We start from the raw sequence: 9,358 nt of genomic DNA, 5'->3' as shown, positions 1-9,358 counted from the left end.
TTCCCCTGTAAAGGTCTCATCTCTCAATTATACGGATTAATGAATATGCTGCCGGAGGACCCTTTTCCCAAACATTCTTATATGCGGTACTGGGAATCTGAATGGGATAGGGAACTGTCCCTGAATCAATGGGGTAAAATTTGGGAGAATGCACGTAAAATAGTAGTTTGCACTCAACAAAAAGAGAGTGTATACAAGACTATGATGAAGTGGTATCTTACACCTGACAGACTCTCCAGAATCTATCCACAATCCAGTCCTATGTGCTGGAGAGATTGTCAATTTAGGGGCACACTTCACCATATTATGTGGACTTGCCCGAAACTGTCTGAATTTTGGGTGGCGGTTTCCGGGTTAATATCCTCGGTCATGAGAACTCCCATTACTATTGAGATGCCCAATTTATTGTTAGCACTCCCAGTTCCGAAATTGTCGAATGCGGTCCAAAAATGGATCAACCAAGTAGCCACTGTAGCACGGTTGGCTATTACTTCCAAATGGAAATCGCCAACGGTCCCTACGATTCAGGAGGTCATCTCCAGACTCGATATAAATAGGAAGTTCGAGGAAATGACAGCTCGGATAACCGATACCCTGCAACAACACAATGATGTCTGGGGGAACTGGGAGTACTACAAAACCACAATAGCTGATGTGACCTAGTTTCCCCGCTCTTGGTTTTTTCCACTGGGCATGGTTATTCCATTACTGGTCTCCATATTTTATTTTATTTTATTTTGTTTTGTTTCCTTTCCTTTTCTCTTCTTTTTTCTTTTTCCTTTGATCTCTTTATGGTTCTTTCCTATCTTTTCTCTCATTACTGTTACAGTATTGTGATAATAGTCTCCGGCTGTATTGTTTTAATAACTGCTGTGACTGTTGTACGAAGACAAGCAACATAATGTATCGATTACTTTACTTGTACTGTACTGAGAAAACAATAAAAATTTTAAGTTACAAAAAAAAAAAAATAACTGTATTTCCATGTAATTTGTCCCTGAGTCATGATCTTGGATGAGATTTGGGTCAGCTGTACTTATTCAGCCTCGTGGGCAATGTGCGGATTTATCTAACCGAGGTATGAAATAATATGAAACAGAAGCGGCTTTCCTTCATATAAGGACCTCCAGCCAAGCCCTCAGAAGGTACGAGAAGGCAAGGAACTTGTTATTAGGCAGCTGAGCTAGGGCAGGGTGTGTATAACTCAAGCTCTCTTCCTTTGCATTCTGCTTTTTTTTTTATATATGCTCATCTGAAATATAATCACTTGGCTGATTCAGAATTAGCTTGCTTTGGCTTGGCATGCCCATTAATCCACTTCATCTGTTCTTCTCTGTGCAGTGTAGAGTTAAAATTTCTTCTTACCCCTCCTCCTGCTCTTGGGAAACTCAGACTTGTTTTTTTGATATTCAGAAGGACCCAAACCAATTCTGGAGTTGTACAAACTCTTCTCTGGAAGCAAAATGTCTGGAAAACTGCAAACCATGGTAGGAGTCCCCATTGCTGAAGTTATTGCCGCACACTGGCAGCAAATTCGGACGTTCCAAGCCAGATCTGAGGATGTGTTGATTGCCACCTACCCCAAATCAGGTGAGTGCTCTCATATTTGATTTCTATTTTCTGAAGACAATTAGAGACATACTAATTAGTAGAACAAAAGCACAAGTTATTAGAATACCAAATCGAATTTGAATTTGCATGTGCAAATTGGGAGTGGGAAGGGGAAATATTTTTTACTTCTTTTGTTTTGTGATAAAAAGTCACGAGATTTCCCTCCCCACCCCTAATTTGTATATGCAAATTAGGATTCTGAATCCCAAACTGAATCCTGGATTCGGTGCATCCCTAGTAATCAGTTCCCTGCTTAACTCTAGCTAACAGGTTTTCCTTTCTCTAAATCAAACAGGAATAATCAGTTTCCTGCTTAACTCTCGATAACCGGACTTCCTTTCTCTAAATCAAATCACAATAATCAGTTCTCTGCTTAACTCTAGCTAACCTGACATTTTTTCTCTGGATCAAACACGAATAATCAGTTCCCTGCTTAACTCTAGCTTACCTCACATTCTTTCTTTGAATCAAACAGGAATAAGTAGTATTTTATAAGGGCTAGAACAAAAACTTATACAGCTTCCTGACTGCCTGTAATGCACATACCTTTCCTGTGTCTCTGTACAGAACTCCATCAATGAGATACGCAAACTGATGCGGTTCTTGGATAAAGACCTCTCTGAAGAGGTTCTGGAGAAGATAGTGTACAGGAGTTCCTTTAACGAGATGAAGGAGAACCCAATGGCCAATTATTCTACATTCCCCTCGGATGTACTAGACCAATCTCGGTATACGTTCATGCGGAAAGGTAAGGAAAATAATGGTGTCAGTAACAACTGGAAAGTAATTTAAGAATTTGTGTCTATGAGAGGAGAATATAAGGAAGCTAGGTCTGTTAGCATATTACAGAGGGACACTGTTTACTCTGATAATGGATTCCTAGGCAGGTATTTTTAGCTTTTGAAAAGAAGCCTGGAGCCTTTAGCTTAAGCAGTGGAATGGACTAAAAATCCAATATGGTAGCTTATGGGTGGAAGGATAGGGTATGTAGCTCCATCAGTGGGCTGGACCTTAACCAGATGAATGAGAACCCAAGAAGGAAAATAATCTCAAATATGGCAATGTATAGAGAGAGAGAGAGAGAGAGAGAGAGAGAGGGGACATCTAACTTGAGCAATAGGCTGAATGGGGACTCTCCTGGCAGCTAGAGGGGCCAGGTATGTTCATGCATGTTATTTCAAGATTAATTTAGGTTTATTCATTTATGATTCCTCTGTTATAGGGGTTCATAATACTTTGTGCTTCCCTCTACAGCAGTGATCCCCAACCAGTAGCTCGTGAGCAACATGTTGCTCTCCAACCCCTTAGATGTTGCTCCCAGTGGCCTGAAAGCAGGTTATTATTTTTGAATTACAGACTTTGAGGCAAGTTTTGGTTGTATAAAAACCAGGTGCACTGCCAAACAGAGCCTTGGTGTTAGCTGACAATCCACATAGGAGCTACTTAATGGCCAATCACAGCCCTTATTTTGCACCCAGGAACATTTTTCATACTAGTGTTGCTCCCCAACTCCTTTTACTTCTGAATGTTGCTCACGGGTTGCAAAGGTTGGGGATCCCTGCTCTACAGGTATGGTGGGTGACTGGAAGACACACATTACAGTTCAACAGAATGAGATGTTTGAGGAGAACTACCGACAGCAGATGCACGGCTGTGCTGTAAAGTTTAGTTATGAGATATAGGAGGGGGCCAACTGCATTCTGCTTTTCACTTCTGAATTTGTATTGCAAAAATAGGGATAAATAGTAGGAATTATACAATTATTTAGTACTACAATGTTGCAACAATTTCCTAAAGATTCCAGATTAGTTATTAGGTATATCTTTTAGAAGCTCTTTTGGTTGTATTTTTGTATGTAATCTGAATGGAGCAGTTACTCCATAGGTGGAAATGCATGCCCATCTGTGAATGGTTTTATATCAATGTCTTTGATATTTATATTTGGAAAAACCAATAAAACATGGGAAATTTTTTACATAAACTACATAAAAAAATTTTTTCTCTGTTATGTTCTGTGTGCTGTGCTGCAGCCAAACTTGCTTCTCTCATCCACCCTCCAAGCTTAAAGGGATTCTTTTATGATTCTTATGGTATGGTTTTTATTTCTAAATGATACTGTTTACACTGCAAATAATTCACTCTACCATGTAAAATTCCATTGCTAACCCAACAAGTGTATTTTTAGTTGTAATATTGGTGTATAGGCACCATCTCAGGTAATTTTTCGTGGTCATATGCTTTCAGAAAGAGCCAGTGCTGCACTATGGAACTGCTTTCAGGTAGGCTGTTTCTCCTACTCAATGTAAGTCACATGACAGGGGGCACCTGGGAAATGGACACTATGTCAAGCCCCATATCAGATTTCAAAATTAGATATAAAAAACCCCGTTTGATCTTTTGAAAAACTGATTTCAGTGCAGAAGTCTGCAGAAGCAGCACTATTAAAGGCCGCATTTTGAAGAAAAAAAACATGTTTTTCCCATGACAGTATCCCTTTAAGCTGTCACAGTCAGCAATGTTGTAAATCTAAATGAGCTCTGTTGGTGGGGATGTTTCAAGGGCCACAGTCGCCCAAGGCAGGAGCTCTGACGCTGCAGCCCAGCATCTGTGTCCTTAGATGTACCTGACGTTTATTCTGTATTTCTAATATTTGTTCAGAGGGGCCGTGGAACAGTCCTATAGAGCTACTTTCCATAAGAACGTCTTGCACCATAGGTAAGTGGGAGCTGCACACAATCCATACTTGAATACAGACATGGAGAGAATTCATTACTGCTCATTAATTGTTACCATATCTACTACACACAAGTATAGCCATAAAGGCTGTAGTAGCACTCACCATGTAGCAATGTACTGCATGTGTTCATTTCTCAAGGTCACCCTGGTTTGTCCTTGTCTTAATAACAGTGTCCACTAAATGGCTGCTGCCTGCTTGCTGTTTAAGTGAATTCCAAGCCTGACTGCAACCAATATTTAAATAATTTATATAGTGTAACTAAAGTTTATTTTGCTTAACAAACACAATAGTTAAGAATTTGGAATTATTTCTTAGGGTGACAGGTCCCCTTTAAGTCTACTAGAAAATCATGTAAACATTAAATAAACTCAATTGGCTGGTTTTGCTTCCAATAAGGATTACTTATATCTTAGTTGATATAAAGTACAAGCTACTGTTTTATTACAGAGAAATAATAAATCATTTTTTAAAAAACAAATGTGGATTATATGTATAAAATTGAGTCTATGGGAGACGGCCTTTCCGGAAATTCTGAGCTTTCTGGATAATGGGTTTCCGGATAATGGATCCCATACCTGTACATGTATTTATTTTTTAACAGAAAGCCACATGGCAAGAAAATATTCACAATGCACCCCAACAATGTGCGAGTGATTGCTCTATGGTGAGGGAAAAGCACAGTTATTTGTTAGACGAAATATTAATATTCTCTTACTCCATCTGAGTTCCATCTGAGTAGCGCAACTCGCTCTCTATTAAAAGGTTTTTTTTTATTTCTGACCTCTGGCCCTCCTAAGTGACACCCCATGAGACGCAAAACTGAAATATAAATATATTTATATAATAAAAGGAAGAATATAGATATCCTTGATAAAGACCCCAATGGGGGTCGAAATGTTGGATGCACCAGTGATGTTGCAATAATAAAAGTTTTTTGCACCTTTTTGAAGAAACTGGAGTGCGGGTTCATTTTACATTATTGGATAAATAAATCATTTGACCGAGCACCCAGGCCTTGGAATCAGGGGCACAGTGCGGACACCACCTGCATTATTTTATTTATATATATATATATATATACACACACACACACACACACACACACACACATACTGTATGTACTCTTACTGGATCACAAGTTGATTGCGGGTGCAGAGTCAAAAGTGTATCATATAATATCGCAGAGGGACCCGCACTCCATTATTAATAATCAAACGTGTTAATTTAATGATGCATATCCAACGTTTCAGGCCACATTAGGGCCTTTCTCACGGACATTTTGCAAGTTACATAGTTACATAGTTACATAGTTAAATTGGGTTGAAAAAAGACAAAGTCCATCAAGTTCAACCCCTCCAAATGAAAACCCATCATCCATACACACACCCCTCCCTACTTTTAATTAAAATTCTATATACCCATACCTATACTAACTATAGAGTTTAGTATCACAATAGCCTTGGATATTATGTCTGTCCAAAAAATCATCCAAGCCATTCTTAAAGGCATTAACTGAATCAGCCATCACAACATCACCCGGCAGTGCATTCCACAACCTCACTGTCCTGACTGTGAAGAACCCTCTACGTTGCTTCAAATGAAAGTTCTTTTCTTCTAGTCTAAAGGGGTGGCCTCTGGTACGGTGATCCACTTTATGGGTAAAAAGGTCCCCTGCCATTTGTCTATAATGTCCTCTAATGTACTTGTAAAGTGTAATCATGTCCCCTTGCAAGCGCCTTTTTTCCAGAGAAAACAACCCCAACCTTGACAGTCTACCCTCATAATTTAAGTCTTCCGTCCCTCTAACCAATTTAGTTGCACGTCTCTGCACTCTCTCCAGCTCATTTATATCCCTCTTAAGGACTGGAGTCCAAAACTGAACTGCATACTCCAGATGAGGCCTCACTAAGGACCTATAAAGAGGCATAATTATGTTTTCATCCCTTGAGTTAATGCCCTTTTTTATGCAAGACAGAACTTTATTTGCTTTAGTAGTCACAGAATGACACTGCCCAGAATTAGACAACGTGTTATCTACAAAGACCCCTAGATCCTTTTCATTTAAGGAAACTCCCAACACACTGCCATTTAGTGTATAACTTGCATTTATATTATTTTTGCCAAAGTGCATAACCTTGCATTTATCAACGTTGAACCTCATTTTCCAGTTTGCTGCCCAGTTTTCCAGTTTAGACAGATCACTGTGCTTAGTTAAATACCTATTTCCCAATCATGACGTCATAGGTAACAATAGACTTTAAAAAAACCTCATTCATTTGTATATACATATATGCAGAATTTCTCTCTCGCCACTAGGTGTCACTGCTGTGTCAGTGAATTATGTGTTCATTTCAGTGAAACAAAGGGGCAAATTCACTAAACGACGAAGCGCCTAACGCCAGCATGAATGCGCTAGCGTAGCGCATTTTCGTTAATTCGCCGATTCTCTAACGGATGCTGGCGTAAATTCGCTAGTGTTACTTCGCACCCTTACGCCTTGCAAATTTGCGCAACGGACGTAACTACGCAAATTCACTGACGTGCGAATTATTCTGAACGCTACCTTTTATGCCTGAATTCCTTCGCCACCTCAGACCAGGTGAAGAGCAATAGAGTAGATAGGGATTGCTTCAAAAAAAGTTAAAAATGTTTCTAAGTCCCAAAAAACGCTGGCGTTTTTTCTTTTTTTATCGGTGATAGGCTGAAAAAGATTGAAAATTTTTTTTCCTTCTTCCCCCCTACATTTCCTAACTCATGGCACCTTAACTATGCAGTGGGCACATGTGTAGGGCAAAATAAAAATTTTATTTGCTGTTTTGAAGGTTTCCCAGGCTTGTGTAGTGCTGCTACATATACCTCCATTGTAACTTCAATTTGGCACCGTATGCAAATTAACCATCGCTAGCGTAACTTTGCTTTGCTTGGCGAATTAACGCTAGCGCAACTTCGCAACCTTACACTTCCCCTCAGCGCAACTTCGGATTTTAGTGAATTTGCATAGCGCAATTTTACAGCTTTTGCATTCGAAGCATAATAGCAAATCTAGTCTGTCACAGTACTTAATGTGTCGTGAAAAAATCTCAGGTTAAGAAGCGACTAAGCATCAACTGTCTGTTCAGCCTTGTGTCCATGGATGTACAAAGCCTATATACATGTATCCCGCACGAGGGAGGCATAGAAGCTGTACGGAGCTTAATTGTGGATAATGAGTACTATAAAGGACCTTCATTCTGTCCCTATTAAGGTTTATTCTTTATAGAAACTATTTTAAGTTTGAGAAGCAATATTTTATACAGCGTACTGGGACAGCGGTGGGATCTAAAGTGGCCCCAGCATATGCTAATGTTAATGAACATGAGGGCATCTTAGACCATGCTTTGTTCAGGAGATATGGTGCCTCCTACAGGCGCTATATCGATGATATTTTCTTCATTTGGTCAGGTCCCATTACTGAGTTGGAGGGGCTAGTGGATCAGCTTAATAATATGGCAAACTCAATAAAGTTGACATTAAATTACAATACAAGTAGCATTGGATTCCTAGATGTTAAAGTCTACAAAAAAGAAGGCAAGTTGTAAACACACATTTATGTTAAGCCCACCAATAGGAACATGATTGTACACTAAAGTGTACACCCCCAAGGCATTTGTTTCCAATTCACTACCTAAGTTCTCGATTAAGAGCTTTGATTTCTCCTCCCTGGCTATTCTACTGACAGCATGTGAAGGAGCATGGGCTGTGAAGAGCAACAAAGGAGCGCACTGAGGAGCATGGGGGGCTGCTGTCTGCACTCACGGCTCCCTGTGGATCAGCACGCTCCCTTGTTGCTCTTCCCAGCCCACTCTCCTTCACATTCTCAGTAGTAGCCAGGGAGAATAGCCAGGGAGAAGAAATTGAGCACCGCAAGATGGATGGTCGCTCTGTTGCCTTTTCTGAAGAGGAGGGGAAGCGGAGTTTCGGTAAGTTTTTTCTTAATAAAGGCTTTGCTATTTTAAGGTTTAATTTGTGTTGGTGTTTTTTTTGATGTATACAAACAAGTTTTTTCAGAGCTGCCTTGGACCCAGAAAGAGATGACAAGGCTAAAAATAAAAACAGGAAACAGGACATTGCTCAACAGCTAGTGGTGAAACACTGGGCAGAAGCAAACATAGTCCCGCTGTGTTTAGATGTATGCCCATAGAGCATGTCTCTGCCAGAGTGAGAGGGGGGGATTTTGAAAAAGCGCTACTCAGAAGAGAGGCCTATTGGATTCATTAGTTAGACTGTGTGGCACCCAAAGCGCTAAACGGACAGTTGGTGCTAAGTTGCTCCTTATCCTTAGTTTTTTTCAAGATACATTAATTACTGAGACTGTTGTGCTTCAAAAGCAGTAAAATAAGCAACAAAGAATTAGTTAGTTGTTGCCTTTGAAGGAAATGTATATCTGTCATTATAGTAACTAAGTATTTGATTTGTAGAAATTTGCAGGTTCATAGGAATGGACAATATCCAAACACTTTGTTTCACTGAAATAAAGATGTAATTTACTGGCACAGCAGTGACACCCAGTGGCGAGAGAGAAATTCTGCATATATGTATATACAAATGAATGAGTTTTTTTTTTAGTCTATTGTTACCTATGACGTCATGTTCGGAGCCAATTTTGATAGGGAAATGAGTATTTAACTAAGAACTGATAAACTTGTAAAATGTCCTTGAGAAAAGCCCTAATGTGGGCCGAAACGTTGGATATGCATCATTAAATAAACAAGTTTGATTTATTAGATATATACACATATATATATATATATATATATATATATATATATATATATATATATACACATACATACATACATACATACATACATACATACATACAGGTATGGGACCTGTTATCCAGAATGCTCGAGACCTGGGGGTTTCCGAATAATGGATCTTTCCGTAATTTGGATCTTCATATCTTAAGTCTACTAGAAAATAATATAAAATTTTAATAAACCTCCATTATTTCCGACAATTAATGGAGGG

General features: G+C 39.3%; 1 long non-coding RNA gene across 1 annotated transcript; it reads left to right on the top strand.

The window, feature by feature from the left end:
• Nucleotides 1–973: 973 nt before the first annotated feature.
• On the top strand, nt 974–3,592 carry LOC108699925. Its single transcript, XR_001932897.2, has 3 exons — nt 974–1,590; nt 2,179–2,359; nt 3,181–3,592. It is a non-coding gene; the product is annotated as an uncharacterized LOC108699925 (long non-coding RNA).
• Nucleotides 3,593–9,358: the final 5,766 nt, after the last annotated feature.

Source organism: Xenopus laevis, chromosome 8S, assembly GCF_017654675.1.
Source record: "Xenopus laevis strain J_2021 chromosome 8S, Xenopus_laevis_v10.1, whole genome shotgun sequence".
Taxonomy (NCBI): Eukaryota; Metazoa; Chordata; class Amphibia; order Anura; family Pipidae; genus Xenopus; species Xenopus laevis.
The sequence above is the reverse complement of the archived record's forward strand: the minus strand, read 5'-3'. Positions and strand labels throughout refer to the sequence as shown.